The following is an 18,627-nucleotide window of genomic DNA, read 5'->3' on the forward strand; positions in this document are numbered from 1 at the left end:
TGTTGCCTACATTTAGCTTCTATCTGGGGCTAAACCGTAGCAGTTTTTCCTCACACCTGACTACTCCTTCCTAGCTGAGAAGAGGAATCAAGAAAAGAAGGTCCACAAGTTGAAATGAAAATGGATTTAATGAAACAGCCAAATTAATATCAATATAAAGTATATAAAGCTATACTCAGCCCAGCAAATGTACAGCAGTCAAAATAAATGGGAAAGCAATGCTCAGAAGTAGGAGAGGGAAGAGGAGCAGGGCCAGCAGGAACCCAAGCAAGAATCATAGAATTATCCAGGTTGGAAGAGACCTCCAAGGTCATCCAGTCAGACCTAGCACTCAGCCCTAGACAATCAACTAGACCATGGCACTAGGTGCCTCATCCAGGCTTTGCTGGAACACCTCCAGGGATGGTGATTCCACCACCTCCCTGGGCAGCCCGTTCCAATGCCAATCACTCTCTCTGCCAACAACTTCCTCCTAACATCCAGCCTATACCTCCCCCCCAGCACAACTTGAGACTGTGTCCCCTTGTTCTATTGGTGGTTGCCTGGGAGAAGAGACCAACCCCCACCTGGCTACAACTTCCCTTCAGGTAGTTGTAGACAGCAATGAGGTCACCCCTGAGCCCTATCCTTAACAAAATTTCAGCTCAATACTTACATTTATGGTCTAGGACACACCTGTGAGCCAGCTCTGGTCAGCTGCCCTGGCTGAGTCAGAACTGCTAATGGCTTGCAGAGCATGGCTGGCCTATAAGTGTGTCCCAGCAAAGTCAGGACAATAGCATTAAAGCACAAAACAGCAATGAAGCTGCAGCATCGCTGCTTCTTCTCCAAGCTTTCAAATTACATATTTCAAACCCATCTGGGACAACTGTCTCCATTAAAGTAGTCAACACACTTCTGAAAGAAAAAAATCATCTGTTCTTCAATGCTCTTGGTGCCTGATCTAGCTAAGTTTGGCTTGAGAAAAACTCTGTGCTCTCATCTACATGCCACAAGTGGGCAATTTAGAAAACATTCTCTGTACCAATATTGTCACACATCATTTTTTTGCTGTTTCACGGTGGTTCTTTTCCCCAGATAGTGTGTGCAATTTTAATCTCACAAAATATTTACAGCTACAATTGGTACTCTTTTTCCTTACAGTGTATGTTAGGATGCACCCACCCAAAATATCTCTCAAAGGTCATCACGCAAAAGACAACCCATCCTTTATAGCAGAAATGTTCTGAGCCCATTAGCCAGGCAGAGAGGGGCATTTTGAGCACAGACCCCAGAATATAGGGAAGCCATTGTTTCACTTTGGAACAAGCCGGGAACCTTCCATCACACAGAGGGAAATCTTTGATGTCTCTTGGATTTAGAGGGTGAGTCCAAATGAAAGCAGGGGGCAGAGCAGATTTTGCTAGGCAGGGTAAACTTTTCCTCTCTGTGGTGATGAAGATCTTCAGCAGGAGCAAGACAAGCTCTTGCAGCTGTTACCAGAAAGACAATGGTGCTGACTGGCAAGATAGAATATAAGGATCAAAGCAGTGACCTGTGACTTTCCTCACCACAATATTTCAGTATAAAATTGACAAGACGTGACAGTATGACCATCTCAAAGACCAACAAGGTAAAACTTTTAACTCTCTGGAGCTCCTGGCACAGAGGAGAATTTGGGCCAGAGACATTAGTTCAGTTCTGTACAAATATCAAGATGTGAGCCTCAGAGCATAGGACCACAGCCAGAAATAAAGCCTGTAAGGTCACAACAAGATCTGAAGTCTCTCCTACCTTTCAACTTGTTTGCAAATTTCTGAGGTTGGTACAACGGCACTTTCTGTTACTTCAGATCTGTTTCTTAAAACAAGAACTAAAAGTGCATGTCCTATCCTACAGCTAGCCAAGCACAGAAACTGTAGACATTGCTCTGTGAACAGCAGCAAAAGCTGCTGATCCTCCTGGACAGCACATTTCCCAACCACACCCCAGCCTCTAGTCAGACTCAGGATCCAGACACTGCTTAGGAGGCATCAGGCTCAAAATATCTGTTAGAAACCAAACTCTCTTGGTTTTATGACCTTGTCCAGTTCCCTTGGAAGTAGGAAGTCAGGAAACCAAACCCCAATCCCACAAGTTAATAAATTGCTTTGTGGACAAAATATGCATTGGCTTCTCTGCTCCTAGCTCCTAAACTCCTACTCAAATACGAGTCTTCATGTAAACAATGTGGGTGAGTCTGGATTTGTGAACTAGATCCTTATAATGCAGATTATTTTTTAACAAAAGCTATCTCACATTATTGTGGAACAGTGTCAAATTCTGAGAGGCAGCTAAGAGATAAAAAAGTAATCCCTACATCAACAATATGTAAACCACTTTGTAATCTTGGAGGAAAAAAAAACTACTATTAAAACAAAATAGTGATAAACTCTGAAGGAAGCATTTATTTCAAAGTGCAAGCAGAACATACACCAAAGATTTCTAAATTTTGGTGTCTTTAAAGTCAAACACCCGATTCTGACTCAGTAAAAGAAATCACATGCATCCCCAAGCAAGCAGTTCCTTTTAGGTTCTTTCTCAAATACAGTCATGGCCAAGATGCTTTGTAAGATGATTCTGCAAGGTGAATGTTTTGTGTCAGATTGTGTTCTCATTGGAGTGCTGGATGAACACACAAAAATGAAGATCAGCTAGATGGTTTGGAGAGAATCCCCTTCTCCACATTGACAGAACTATTCATGACACTATCAAATTCATTTTTCAGTAATATGAGAAAATTCATTCTACATAACCTGCAGACAACACACACAGTAAGGCGTAAGTAGACTGTGCTCACTTTGGTAACAGGAAGCAGAAATGTGGATTTACAAAGCTTAGCTCCTATTCAAGCTGGAAAACCTTAAAGCAGAAATGAGAATATTTTTCCTCAAGTTTTGCCATAAAGAAGCCTTTTTAATGCCTCCAAAGAAGTCAACACTGAAAGCATCAAGATATCACAGAATCAGAGAAGGTTAAAGGCTGGAAGGGATCTTGAAAGATCCTTTAGTCTAACCCTGCTGCCAGAGCAGGATCACCTCTATCAGATCACACAGGAATGCATCCAGGCAAATCTTGAATATCTCCAGAGATAAGACTCCAAAACCTCCGTGGGCAGCCTGTTCTTTTGAGACACTTTGTTAATAGCTATCAAAACCAACAAGACTGTTTCTCTGTAGTTTTTAGTGGATTCATAGAAGAAAGTATCAGAAGACTTCTTATTCAGGACTGGGATCTGTTCATTTTTGTTACAGAATGAAATTATGTACTTGAGACCATTTGCCTCTATGCTGGTGCATTATGCACACTGCTGCCTTTTTGCTTGGTTTCTTCTGTTCCAATTGTACATTTGCACAAGCAGAAGAGCAGTTTCTTGGGAGGCTTGACTCAGTGGTATCAGCACACTGCCCTCCACTGCAGACCCTATTATTCTGGCATTAATGTTCACACTACCCCCACACCCAACAGAAGTATGCTAATAAGGGGCTTGATGCAAACCAAACAAAACTATCCTGTTAAAGCTCCATGTGAAATGTTGACCCAAGTAAAATAAAATATACCTCTTCCATACACATCTGTCCACTTTGCACAGCAAATAGCAAGGGGCCTGCTGCAGGTGCTAAGGAGAGGGGTTTAAGCTAGCTTCCAAAGTTCATATTGATAACTCATAAGCATATCACACCAGCCATCTGCACACACCTAGTCACATCTGCAAGTCATACAGAAGCCTTGCAAGGAGCTGAGGGAGGTTTTACATACAGCTGAGCAAACCCTTCCCTCCTCCATCCACGCTGCAATTTCAGACCACTCTTACTAGCTCAGCTCTTACGCCTGCCAAGAACCTCCCTTGTTTCCATCAGGTTCCACCTCAGTCTTTCTTTCAGTCTCAAGACCCACAAGGAACTATATTCCTCACTAGCACCATGGTCAACCCATTTCACTACTTCCTTCTTTTATGTGTTCATATACACACACACACTCTTTCTACTAAGACACAATAGACACTTTCTCACCACTTGAGACTGCAGACAGATTCACCTGAGTAGATTTGGAGACCAATATAAACACATCTCACTTTGCTTGTATCTCAATCCTCATCTTGCAGTTATTTCTTTCCACAAAGAGTCAACCCTCACTTCCACAGACTAACATAAAAAGAGCAGCAGGATAAGTCTGCACTATCTCATTAACAATAAAGGAAACAGTAAACAAACTTACTTATAGTATTTAACACTTCCAAGTACTGAATCAACACAGTTCTTTAGCATATATTTAACACCATTTCTACTCATCCTACACTTTAAAGCAATCTTTAACTTCTAAGCAGAGTCCCAAATACATTTAGCTGAATAGGGACAAGTGCTCTAAATCGAATTCATGGGCACTGGTGAATTAACACCATAAGGCTTGAAATCTTGAAGACTGACAGAAGTTTTCATTATTTCCTTCACACTCCTAAAGTCCCCTTTAGATAAAAAACACCTAAACTAAGTTTAACTTTTGCCAATTGAATCCACTTTCAGACTATTTTGTTTTTCTTTTGCATAAGCCTGTGACTTTCACATAATCCACAAGCAAATAGCTCTATTCTGTAGATTAGAAATTATAAAAGACCATGTAATCAGATGACAAAAGAACTGAAAACAACCCCACAGGAAACGCAGAGCTGCGCTTGCAGGCTCACAATGTGCTGCTCTGTCAGCCTCCCACTCTTGCAGCAGATACTCCTGACATTTCTTGTGTCATTACTGGACTTTATGAATGAGACCATAGGATGTTTGCTGGTGAATAATCAGAAAGGGAAGGGGCATGGTATCACGGACAAGGGAGCTGCTTCACTGTCTGCTGTGACCAGATCCAAGCAATTAGTTCACTGCTTTCTCCTGCCACCAACTCTGAATCAGAGCTCGACGTTGTATTAAAGGCTGAATTGTTGCTTATTTTTGAACAAGGAGGCTTAAGAAATTAAGCTATTGTAACCTCAGATAAACTGCACATGGTTTGGTGGCTTTATTTAGTTCACATGTGTCTAAATGTTTAGGTACTTACACAAAGTCTCATCAACCTTTTTGGGCCAGCAAAGTCAGCTGAACGTCCCACCAAAGAAAGTTAGCCAGCTCTTCCCACTTCTACTGTGGACAGCAGAATCACAAGCACAGCTCCTGCTGCCCAATTCCCCTGCTCCTGCTTAGCTTGCCCAGCCACGCACACCTAAGATGCAAACTGCACACAAAGGATGGGAAAGACCTCACGGAAGCAAGTAGTTTGCAATGTTGAGACGCAACAACACTGCTAGTTGTGTAAATAATCACAAATGACTGAGAAGCCCAGTCTAAGTGTTCTTCTTGTCAGCTGCTCTTTTTGAGTCTGAAGAGCAGCTTCACCTAAGTTTGGAAAAGGTCTTTGGAAACAGCAGCCTTACAAGTTCCTGCTGAACAGCCAGGACTGATACAAGGAATGCCTCAGCAGACAAAAAGCTTGCATCGTGAACACAAATCGCAGGGCTCACAGAGGTGAGAAGTTTCACAACTCACCCTGCTTACGAGAAACATTTCAGTACAATCCAAACTCCCAGGATGCACAGATAAGTACACAAACCTTCCTTCTGCTGCTGTAGGGGTTTGCACTTTGCTTCAACTTTTACCTGGGTTGAGCCTGTCAAATCATGATGCTTCCAGGGCAATATCTGGCTAATCAATAAATACCTTCTGACACTATTAGGATCTCAGCACTACTGTGGCTTGGCTTTCAGAATGCCCAGTGGGACTAGCCCTATGGCATCACACACAGACAGTTTCCCCATCCTGCTGGCAGATAACACAGCTGTCAGGAATCACAGAGCCAAGAGGATCACCATCAGTATGCAGGCAAAGGACATTTCTTGAGAGCAAAAGCTTTCCAAAATGATTATGTGTTGGGTATTTTGAGGAAACCTGAATCAGCATTCTGATGTTTCAAGTGTGCTCTGTTGATATCAAGCCTGCTAGCTCAGCATGCATGGCCAGAGGTGGTCATGCTGGTGAAAGCAGAGTCCTGAACACCAGAAGTCATTACAAATTCCATAACCCTTTGCCAAGGGAAGAGCTGTTGTTAAACCGCAGAGCTGTTCCGCACAGGATTCCTTGGTGAGGTACATGCAAGATGCTTACCTTGGAGATGAGCAAATAGGGCAAAGCACACTATTCACAAGTACTTGCTTGAATACAAAGAAACCTCAGTTTTAATCTCTTTGTAAGTCTTTTGCATATCTTTTTGCTAAGCATTAGAGTCCTGTGATTACTACAGAACATTTCTATAAGCAAATTTTAAGTAGCAGAGTGTTCAATGAAAGTATGAGTAGAACATTATAAAACTCATAATTCATGGTATCTTGGGGAGTTACATAAGCTAGAAAAGAAAGTAATGCCATCAGCCACATCATTGCTCAGCATCAGCAAATGGCAGATTTTGGTTGGAGTGGGAAGGAAGGAAGGAAGGGTCAAATTCAGTAATTCTCTTCCCACTAAGTGAGTATATTGTAAAAACATTTTATATGTTTTTAGATACAGAGTATAGCTGCCCAGTTCCCAAAGGCACAATTAGATTAACAAGTTAGTGAAAACTAAGATCAGTCAATAGTGCTTCATAAAAGAAAACAGAAGAAACAGATACAAAACAAAAGAATACACTAAATCAAAGAAGATTTAAGCAATTAATGGATACATCCAGCTTGGTCTTCTTACATAAAGAGCCTGGCATGTTTACACTCTAGTTTAGTTGCTCAACCTACAACTCAATGGTGTTTTTCATCTTTTTATATCTATTTAATTAAAAAAATATTCTTACTTTGCCTGCCTCATGATCTAAGGAGATGTATCCTCAAACACTGAGATTTTGTACAGCAAGTGGAGCTGGAAAATGAACTGATCCCATCACAAGCAAATTATTAGCTTTTTGACTGTGGAGGCAAAACTCCACCTAATCTGATGGCAAATAACATGCATTTCTCCAGCAGTTCCTACTTTGACTAATCAGTCAGGCTGATGGATGTTTAGCACTTACCTTAATGCAGATTTTTGCTTTAGCTAACATTTGTAGAAACAGAATCAATTACAAGATGGAGATTACTGGGCTGATGGGCTTTCGTGCTATTGCAGTTGACCGTGCAATTTTGTTCCTAAGTGACAGACACCGCAGGATAGTCTCAGCTTGGCAAAATCCTCCTTACTTTTCCACTTATCTAACTTATTCTTCATTCAGCACTTTAATTTCCCTCTCTTTGCCTTGTTTTCTGAATCATCCAAGCAGAGTGCATGGCACAGCCATCTAGACAATTACAATATTTTCTTTGTGACAGCAAAAGTTTAAATGTGGAAGCGCTGCACGAGGGAAGACTTCAAAATGTGGAAGCTGCACAGAAGGCTTTTGGTCGACACAAAAAGCCTAGCAACACTCGAGAGCATACTAGAAATCACCACAATTAAAGCTTTTAATCAGCATGATCCAGAGCAAAAGAGCATTGTTGCCATTAAATAAAGACACAAATGGTTCCTACTTCAATGGATTGTCATTGCTGTCCTCACCCCACCCAATCTCTACTATGCAATATACATTTGCTAGCAATTATCATAGCTCTGCTTTTACTTACTGCTTTCCTAGAACAACAATTGTACAATCAGGAGTCGTCCCTATCTGCATTAGAAAAATTAGTGCTTAAAATCAACCCTGTAACTGCTGCTCCCTAGAGACAAGGAAGGCCCAGAACTTTGCAGCATCAAGACCAGCAGTAAAGGCGATACAAATTTAGCTGATTCCAAAAGGTCTCATCCATAGACTAAATGAGTATCTTTAGGGGAGAAATCCTATTAAAATTTGAGCAGATAAATGACATGTGAAAGTAGTAGGATTGCTGTTGTTTTGTTGGGTTTTTTTTTGGGGGGGGGGAGGGTTGTGGGTTTTGGGGTGGTTTTATTGTTTTGTTTTTTTAATCAGCTAACTGCCTCTAGCCTGGAGCTAGACTCTCAAATGTTTTTACAACACAGTGATACTCCAGTTCACATCTGTCAGCTGGAATATTTACAGCTTTGTAATTATTAAAACTGTCTAAACTCCAGAGCTGCCAGTTGGATGGCTTGGATGGGACCACCTGCCATAAGGTACAGAAATAAGACAGTTGCATCCAGTCAGGGTTTAAGTCAGCACTGGAAAAATGAAGAGCTACAGAAGCCATGTTTCCCACCATTTTCAATCTCACTTTTCATTGTCTCATTTATAACTATTTTTGTGGCTGAAGCACAGTTTCTTCCCTACTCCGAATCCTCATTGTCTCTTTATGGGTAGAAGTAAGCTGACATCACAGATTTTTCACCATCTCGGATTAGAAGACTTCCAGAGCATCTCTGCCCTGCTCATAATTTTCCCTCACAAATCACGTGGAAACTTGTAGCTCTTTACCAGTTGATGAGCTTTGGCTGAAGTCAGTCAAAAGCACCAGAATTTGTTAAAAAGAGAGACAGAATTCCCATCTGGATCCTCAGCTGCATAAAGCCACGCTAGAAAAACCAACCCATGAGTCAGTAGAGCACTGATGAAGCTGATCCAGCATCAACAGAAGGGGATTCCTTCCAGCTAAGCACTTAAAAGTGGTGGGATGAATTATCCCCAGGACAGGGGCATCACTGACCCCAGTAGAAGCCCAAAGCAGACCCTAAGGATTTTAAGCAGGGAAAAAGACACTATGAGGCCAAGATTGCACTCACTACACTGGGTTGTGTAGTGAGAATTGAACAGAACTGGAGAAATAATAACTTTAAGGGTGGTTTTTTTTTCCCCTCCAATAGAGAGAATTACCTCATTTACTGGCATCTTTCCACAGAATCACAGACTGGTAGCAATTGGAAGTGACCTCTGGTTACTTCAATAACCCTTTTCAAGCAGGGTCACCTAGAATAGGGTGCACAGGAACACCACCAGATCAGGTTTTAACATCTCCAGAAAAAGAGATTCCACCACTCCTCTGGGCAGCTTGTTCCATAACACTCAAAGTAAAGATGTTTTTCTCTATGTCTAGGTGGAATTTCCTGTGTTCTAGTTTGTGCCCATTACCCCTTGTCCTGTCACAGGGCAGCACTGGAAAGGGACCTGTCCCAGCCTCTTGGCATCCACTCTTTGTTTTAATAACACCACCAGCCCCTCTTGTAGCAGAGTTGCAAAAAAATATGCAACTGTTTTCCACCAGTTCCTTTCCTGGCAGAATTTCTCAGTGCATCACCAGCTCTTTGATGTTCACCTACTGGCAGGTATGTAGCTACCACATGTCATGGTGGCAGGAAGAACTCACACACTGGGGCCATGCCATGGCAGGAGACACCATTCTTCATGCAGAAGACTCTGAAAGTTATATTTGCATTGAAAAATGTTTACCCTTTGTGTGTTCCTCCCCACAGATGTGGGTTTGGTTTTTTCAAGACACACTTGGGTAAGTGCAAACACATTTCTTTTGTAATCAGCCTGGGCTGACCCTGTTTAGCCTGAGGTCAATGACCAGTGGCATCTGACCTGCTGAAGTTAATGCGGCAGAACAATAGGAGAGGGTTGGTGAGGTCTTATCCTATTACCTTTTTTGATACCAAATTAATTGTTTTTCTCCCTCTCAGTGATTCTCTGACCTTTCAGCTATATGCGTTGCTGGCACAGAGTGATGGATTAAATTTAAGCAACTACATTTCTTGACATTGTCTCACAGATTTTAAAGTTATTTAGGTCTTCCTTTCAGTACTAAGAGGTTTAAGAATGTGCTTATGGTTGCAACCCCATTTGATAGTTAAAGAAGACAGCAAATATTAATTAGCTTGGAAATATCAGAGACTAGCAAACCAAAGGAAAGATCATTGCACTTATTAACCAAAAACATAAACTCCCACAAGGAATGTAGAGGTAAAGGTGCCCTATAAACCATAAGCAGGCAACTTGAGATGTCTGGTGTGATTTTAATGGGTAGCATGTTATTAACTGACAAGCACCAAAACATTACTTGTAGAATAAATTTAGTTAGTCAGACTGATATTTTACAAGTGGAGAAATTCAACTCCCCGTGATACCTCACTGGATGAGGACATCTCTCCGCATTGATCCCTGTCACAGCTTTGATTTGATCAAGTCTATTTCTAGTTCTTGGGCCAGTTCACCAGACAGAATAAACTGAGGTGACAGGTAGAGACTAACACCACGCTACAAGAAAAATAAATCAGTTCAGGTTTCACTTTTTCCTCCTGCTATGCATTAGTTAAAGCAAGGAATCCTGGAAACCTGCATTATGACTCCAAAGCCCAAAACACTAACATTTGCCTGTAGCTGATTGTAGAAACATCAAGGTGCTAGGCTCAGATGCACATTCTTGCTTAGTTCAGCTTCCTATAGGCAGAAGAGCCTTCCCTGCTGCTCACAGCTATCAGTACACAACAGTAAAATGCAAGTGTCAGGCTCTATTGGGTTATAACACCCCCAGGAGTAAAAATACTTTTTCTTTAGATAATACTTTTCACCTGTGTTAGCTGGCAAGGGCCAAATCAGGACCTAGACATAATCCAGAACAGTTCCTCTTCATCTGAACTGTCTAAATGGACATCTATCTGGGGCTACCTCACTTTGGAGTTTAAAGTGGTTTGGAAAGCAGTGGAACCTGGTTCCTACCCTCCTTTAGCCCTGCCCCTCTTCCCCTATGTAATCCTACAGGTGCTATCTGAAGATAAAGAAAAAAAACTTTTGAGCATGCTAGGAGGAGGCTGGAGCATTATGTACTTAGTCATTCATATCTCTGAAAAAATGTATGAGCCCATCTAACAAATGCAATTATTCTGATTTAAGCAATATTGCATCACAAGAGGAGAATGAGATCATTAGAGAGAAAGTGGTACACCAGTGGTACCGCTTCACTTCGTTGAAATATTCTCTTAATTCATACTCCAAGCTTCAAATACAGATGATTAAGCATATATATAAATAAGATGAAGAGCAAAGGATTTCCTATGACAGCTCTGACCAAAAGTGACAAAAAAAAAAAAAAAACTACCACTGCCTTAGGCAGAAACTGTAAGAGAGGTGGTAGAAGACTAATCTTGTTGTAATGATTTATGGAAAAAAAAATATCACAGCCTAAGCTTTTTGCAGTGTTTCAAAAATGCCCATATCTGCATTTAAATACTTCTCCTTCAGGAAGAATGGAAGCAGTAACAGCACAATTTTGCAGGAATATATGCTGAAAGTTCAGGTTCAGACTAATTTGCTGTTCAAATCTGATCATGTCATGCAGAATTTCAAAGATTAGTTTGATCATCTTCACATTTGGATGCCTCTCTGAGTATCAAATAACTATTTGACATACTTTTGGCTTCCACTGACTAAACACAACAGGGACAAGCCCTATGAAATTCTCTTGAAATATCATAACAGTAAATAATTTGGAGGGTGTGGAAAACAGATAAAGCCAAACTACTGTTAGAACAAAACCCTACAAACCCACATATCGTGACCTTCCAAGGGCAAAGTTATTAGAGCAGTGAGATCAATAACAAGCAGGTGAGAATACAAATTTCAACTGCATTATTCACTTTGTGGAGCGATAACACTGGCTTCAGCTTTAAAACCAAAAAAAGGCACACACCAGAAAAAGAAAGCAACCCCAAACTGTTATGGACAAGAGCTTCAAAAAAAGAAAGGCAGTCCTCAATACTTACACAATACAATTGTCTATACTGCTGAACTAAAATGTTAAGGCTTTGTTTCATGTATTTCATGAGGAAGTAATATATAGAGAAAAACAACCAACCAAACACCACAAAAACTCCACAACCCCAAGTATATTGACAGAGGAAATGTATTTAGCTAAAAAAATATTCTTTTTGCAAGCCAAAGTTTTGCAAGATGCCAAAAGTTGCAGGAATTATGACAGAAGACACCACTATACCTTCTCATCAATGTCTGGGAACACCCAATACAAAATCTTTGAGCTCAGTGCAATCTCATTTCTGGTGTCAAATGCAGGCTTTAAAAGCATGCTGCATTTCAACTAATTCCCCAGGAGCTCTTAATTTGGGTCTGGACACAGTGCAAAGTGGTTGACATGTGACCAACAACTCATCTAAGTCTTCTCTTAGATGGGAGAATTTATATGTAATGAAAGTGAAAGGATCAATTTATCCTCAATAAATAATCACAGAATGGCCTAGGTTGGAAAGTACCTTAGAGAGATCATCTACTTCACACCATGGGCAGAGACACTTTTTAATTAGACTCAGCTGCTCAAAGCCTCATCCAGCCCAGCCTTGAACACCTCCAGGGAGAAGGCATCCACAACCTCCCCTGGGCAACCTATTCCAGACTCCCACCACTCTCACACTAAAGAGCTGAACAAGACCAGATTGGACTCAGGAAACAATTTTCAGAAACTTCAGACCCAAGGAGACAACTACAGTCTACTTTTAGTAAAACTGTTGTGAACTGAGGAGGGTAGCTGCTGTTGTAAAGGCTCTTACAGAATGTTTCTGGAATAAAAAGCAAAGATTGCACTGGAATGCAGAGCAACTGCATGTGTGTGAGGCACTGCTTAAAAAAAAACTACCTTAAAACTTAGAAAGCATCCCATAAGAACTCCCAATTAGTTTGATTTCAAAACCCAGATCAGGAAACTTGCTGGTAAAACCACAGTTAAAAACACATTAAACAGCATTACCATTGCCACTATCCTATGCACATGACTTCCTAGACTATCAAGTAACTTAATAAAGGAAACAACTTGCAGCTCTAAGTATCCACAGCTTAAAGAGATGGGCACATACTATGAAATACACTTACCTTCAGAGTCTAGCACCACATACAGCAGATTTCCATGCAGCTTCTGTTTCAGACTCCAGGAGAGCAAAGCTTCACATTATCACTGTGGTCAGCTGGCTGGCCAGAAATCAGCCCAGCAAGGCAATAAAAGCAACCACAAATTCATAGAGGAAGACAGTAACATTCACCCCTCTTTCTACAACAAAGTGATGCAAATTTTTGTCAGCCAGTAAAGCCACCATGGGTAGCATAACTTTCCTCAGTCAAAGAGGTGAAAAAATGAAGCTACAGAGAAAAGGAAAAGCTTGTGCTGATTACACCTCCTCTTTGAAAATGGCGTTGCATGGAACAGAATTGCTCAGGCAGCACACCTGGTCAAAGAAGGTATTGGGTGCACCTGGCTGGAGACACTCAACGAGCAGCTGTGAGAAGTTCCTTCAGTAAAGACAGGGTAAGCTTCACAAAGAGATTATTATTCTGGTGTAAAACTAGCAACAGAAAAACTTTGCTGATATCACCAAGAGCAGCTATTCTCTTGGTGTCTGCTCTTCTGCCAGATCATGATTCTGTTGGAGAGGGTCCAGAAGAGGAGCACAAAAACGTTCAGGGAGCTGGAACACCTCTCCTACAAGTACAGGCTGAGCAAATTTGGTCTGTTCAGCCTGGAGAAGAAAAGGCTCTGAGGAGGCTTTAGACAGCCTTGCAGTACCTGACAGGGGCTTAAAGAAAAGCTGGAGAGGGGCTGTTCACCAGGGCTTGTGGTGATAGAACAAGAGACAGTGGTTTTAAAACTAAAGCAGGGTAGGTTTAGATTAGACATTAGGAAGAAGTTCTTTGCTATGAGGGTGGTGAGACACTGGAATGTGCTGCCCCAGAGAAGTTGTGGACATCTCATCCCTGGAAGTGTTTAAGACCAGTCTGGATGAGGCTTTGAGCAACCTGATGTGGTGGAAGGTGCCCCTGCCTATGGCAGGAGGGGTGGAACTGGATGGTCTTCAAGCTCCCTTCCAATTCAAACCATTGTATGATGCTATGATCAGCATCAGTTATTGCTAAAGAAAGATAAGGCTTGCAAAGTCCTGAGCAGGAGAACATTTTCAGGCTGTCCCTTACATGCTGAGTGACATAGAACAAGGCATTGTACCCCACCATGCCTCAGTATCTCCACCCATAAAGAAGAGTAAAACATGTTCACCTCCTTTACCGATAATTCTCCTGAATCTCTCCAAAATAGCAGGGAAAGAGAATTGTTTTTACCCTGAGTACCAGTTCAGCCATATTTGGCTGTTTCTATTCATCCATCAATTTGCCAATGCAATAAAATGCCTGAAAAATCTTCTGTTGAAGATTTTGGTTAAATACACAACTTGATCACACCACCTTTGACACGTTCACATGCTGCCATCAACTTGAGAGCACAGACTCTGGGGAGAGGCTGCTGAAGTGGGCAGCCCCACCCACTCCCAAACTTCATCCTTCATCTCACCCAGTCCCTCCTCTTGCCAATTTGCCAAGCACCATTTTATTAAGATTGCAGCTCATTGAGCATTCAACAGCACAGCCCCTCACAGGCTTCAAAATAAGTCAGCACATCAGTGCTACCCTGCCTCTCGCCCTCAGCTTTCAATTAAATTTAGAATTGACTTTAAAAGTACTACCTGCATGTATGTGGTTCAAAATGACCTTGTTACACCTTTCCTTACCTTCCTGAGCAGGGCTCTTGTACTCCAGCACAAGGTTTAAAACCTAGAAACATGAATTTGCTCTAAGCTCCTGTGGCAACCTACAAGTCTCAAGCTGTTTAAAGTCTTTAAAGGTATGTCCAAAACTAAAGTGTGCTCTGCAGAGAAAAATCTGGGAGCCAAAGTCTGGCAGTTTTCAGCAAGATATTTAAAACCTTCCTGTGAGTTAAATGTTGGAGTTTTGGGGGTTTGGTTTTTTTCCTTCCCAGAACTCTTAGCACAGTAATAACTACATTTTGTTATAGCATCACATTAATCACTATTAAAGTCATTACAGAAATTAACAAGGGCAAGTTCCACGTGGATGAGACAAAAATCCTTTGTACACAACACCTTGCCTCTTCTGCTTTAGTTTCTTCCTTGTTGTTGGAAAAAAAGTGTAAGTAGGTCAGAAGATAATTATATTAAACTAATTACACACTTCGAGTGTCCCAAACACAACTCTAAAACCCTGGAAGATTTATGTGTCAGTTTCCTGGCTGCACCTGGCTTAAACACAACAGATGACCTTTCACTTGCTCAGAAACCATCTTTTACATGTGAACACCAAGATTGAAACTGTGGCTCTTGTGACCAGACACTGCAAGCCAGAGCAGTGCTGTGATACCTGATCAGTCACCAAGAAACATCAGCCCTCCCTTTCCTTCACTGCAAAGTGGAGGTGCAATGAGGTGGTGTCCGGAAGACTCACAGAGTTGTGAGGCTGCCTGAACCCCAGTGCATGAGTGAGGCAAAAAAAGTGATTATATGAGACAGATGGAAAAAGAAGCTGCCTTCACCCACCCCACCATGTAAATCTCATTTGGAGACAGAAATGGAACTGTTCTCTTTGAGCACCAGCTTCCCACATTCCCAATGCCTATGTTAAAGCCCAGCCACGAGCTATACTCCAGTTCTTGCTGCTTGGAAAGGACAGGGCCTATGGGATTCACACTGCTGATCCAGGTGCCTTGCACACATCCATGCCAAGCCCTGTAGCCCCAGTTTCCTTCTGTGCTCAGAGCAGGAACACCAGCTGCTGCCAGGAATCTCACAGGGATTTGAGGAAGACTTAAAAAAAACCAACATTCCTGCAGGTACAACTGTTTCTAAGGTACAAATGAATAAAGGGCATATCTCCAACTCCAGGCAGAAAGACAAAGCAGAAACACGTTCCCTAACAGCACAAACCAGCAGAGAAACAAGGCAAGGGTTAGTAACATATTGACATTTTCTGTGTATGACCCAGACTCAGGATTTCTGATGGGCCAGAGAATCATCTCTTACCATACACTTTCCTAGCACTTACTATTGAGAGGCTTCACTGCATGCAGAAAAACCAGACCACAACTCCCTAGCATTATTCCTCATTTTCACAGAACTAATTTGCTCCTTGTGTTAATCTACAGAATATCCCTGGGACTCAAAACTTCTCACTATTTCAGTGCTATCACAAGCCACAATTAGACTTCTGTGTGTCCAGCAACACACAGTATGGCACTCAAGGAGATATTTACTATGAAAGTAGCAAATTTAACTAACATGACACAGCATTGGTGTGGGACTAAGGGCAGCCCCAAACACTTCGTTTCAAACACCTCATATATATATATATGAAAAGCAGATTTAGATGAAGAAAAATGGACAAGAATGGTTAGATTATGAGCACATGTTTCAGCATCCACCCCACCTGAGAATGACCTGCTTAAACGACACGGGCTGAAGTGGACAAGACTGCAGGTATTGGTTTATGTAGTTAACAGCATTAAATAAACACAGAGAAACTGAGACTACCCATCAAAGCCTGCACTTACAGAACAGCTCTGTCTTTCTATAAAAGTTAAAAAATAAAGACCAGTAGGCAAGGTTTGATAAAAATGAAAGTGTGAGACACAAACCTCCTGCACAGCAAATGGCCTTACCTTGCAGCCTCTGACCACAGGCTTCACCTGATGCAACTGGAGTGCTCAAGTGGGATAGCTGCACTGCATTGATAGAGGGCAACACTACCCATGTGGCAAGGATTTATACTAATGGCATTAACGATCCTCAGGTGTTAACTGTTAGCACAGAGCTTGTGGGGTTTCCACACCTGCAGAGGAGGGTGTGCAGGTGATCCAGTTGCTCGTGAAGACAAAAAAAAAGATCTCCTCGTAGCTGTACATTTCAAAGTCACTGCTTGAAAAATGTTGGATTTCTCACAACAGATTCAAGGGCTTACAGAAACTCCTGACTAAAAAAGTCAAGATTCATTTGAGCCACATCAAATGCACCTTGCCCGTTCTGTGAGGATTTCAGACCATGCTTATTCTCACAACACCACCAGCCTAAAAAGCTGAAACTTGCAGCACAGTGTAATACAGCAGCTTGGGCTTGAGGGCTCTGCCAAGCATAACATCAGATCTTCCAAAGAGTGAGGTTAGATAAAACACCAGATATATGGCAAATTCTTGATTGAAATGAAACACCAAACATTTCTCCTTGGCTGGCAACAGGTGAGTTCACAGGATGGGTTTATGTACCCACAGAAGCCTCTTTTCTAGCAAACACAGGGGGTTCCCTGCCTCCCAGGAAAACCCTGGCTTGCAGTATGTTTAAAATGTTATCAGCCTGGAAAAAAAATAACAGTGTTTTAAACTGATGGGAAAGGAGCCCATTGGCTCTAAAGTTACCATCCTCCAGTCGGCTACTCAGTGCTGTTTGGGGCCTTTGTTCAGAGTAAATCAGCCATCCAAAAACCAACCCTCCAGCTCACTGCCCGTGCTGCAGCAGGATGACCAGGAGGCTTTCCTGCAGGTCTGGAGGCTAATTACCTGTTCCAACACCTTGTAAATCCCTGTCAGAGGAGGGAGAACTCACCTCCCTGCGCTGAGGTGGCTGCGCTGGGCTCGGCCAGCCAGACCTCTGAGGGCCCCAGCACGCACCCTGTGATCTCCAAAGCCAGGCCACTGCAGCTACTCCCACCAAAGAAAACCGGTTGGGACTAAAGTAATTTTTCTTTCCCAAAGGGACATGGCTTCTGTCTTTCCTCCTTCCTTTCTCCCTTCCTGAGGCTGTTTCTATGCACCCAGTGGAGAATGTCCAAAAGACGTTGAGCAGAGCCCAAAGCTCAGGGTGCGGGAGCCGCCAGCAACTCCTCATCCCTATCAGTGTCTCCTCCGAAACCGAGAAGCCCACAGATTGTTCTCACTGAGGATTCCTGCTTATCCCAACGGTTCAAATCCAGCACTCCTGAACTTCACCTGCCTCAACAGGTTAGAGATGAGTGTGGCTCCACGGCACAGCAGACACACTGGACGGGAAACACACTCCTCATGCAACCGCCCAGGACGTTCAGGTGAAGCCCCAGAGGCCTCTGTTCCTCTGTCTTACGCCATCGAATAATAACATAATAAAGAGATGCCTTGAAAAGATACTAACGAAGAAAGTTGGATGGTAACCCTCCGGAGCTGCTCTGGCGCAGGAGGGAAGGTCGGGGAGGTTGTGCATCAGCAGGCACACAGGGCGGCTCGGCTCCCCGGGCGCACATCGAAACAAGCCGCCCCCAGGCTGCTCCCCGCGGAAAAGGCCGGCGCTGGGCGCGGGTGCGCAGGGGGCCTTTGCCGGCAGCCCCCCTCTCTGCCCGGGAGCAGAGGTGCGTTCAGTCTGTATGTGGCACTGTGGTACAAGTGACCGCTGCCGGGAAGCCAAGCGGGGGAGGGCTTGGGGGAAGCTTAGAATTTTGCAAGAGAAAACAATCCTCCCGCGGACAGCGGTAAATAAAATAACAGCAGTGGGGTGATTTGCAACCATGTAACGGGCTTTTGTCTAGGCCTATTTCTCTCTGCCTTGAGGGTTTCTGTGTTCCCTCTCTGCAGGATCCCAATGTTTCGCCCTCCGGCTACAAAGGCTGCGGGCTGCAGCCCCTCCCCCGGCTGCTCACCCCCAATCTGCCCATGCTGCGCCTCCCTCCAGCAGCCTGGCGGGCTCCGCCGGGGCGCAGGGCTCTGCAATTTAGGACTGCAGGAGCACTGGTTGAATTTGCGGCAGTGCTGCTCCAGGGCTTGCCAGGTTTAAAAATAGCTTTTACGCATGGTTT

The 18,627-nt window shown here is 42.9% G+C and overlaps 2 long non-coding RNA genes across 4 annotated transcripts in view; one reads left to right on the forward strand and one right to left on the reverse strand.

The window, feature by feature from the left end:
• Positions 1-17,459, reverse strand: part of LOC135187133 (uncharacterized) — a 268,750-nt gene extending 251,291 nt beyond the window's left edge. For all 3 annotated transcript variants that reach the window (XR_010307205.1, XR_010307204.1, XR_010307203.1), the window contains exon 1: positions 16,472-17,459. This is a non-coding gene — a long non-coding RNA (uncharacterized LOC135187133). The remainder of the gene's footprint in view (positions 1-16,471) is intronic.
• On the forward strand, positions 16,576-18,286 carry LOC135187134 (uncharacterized). The gene is made up of 2 exons (XR_010307206.1): positions 16,576-17,044; positions 17,558-18,286. It is a non-coding gene; the product is annotated as an uncharacterized LOC135187134 (long non-coding RNA).
• The last annotated feature ends 341 nt before the right edge of the window (positions 18,287-18,627 follow it).

This window comes from Pogoniulus pusillus, chromosome 26 (assembly GCF_015220805.1).
Source record: "Pogoniulus pusillus isolate bPogPus1 chromosome 26, bPogPus1.pri, whole genome shotgun sequence".
Classification (NCBI taxonomy): Eukaryota; Metazoa; Chordata; class Aves; order Piciformes; family Lybiidae; genus Pogoniulus; species Pogoniulus pusillus.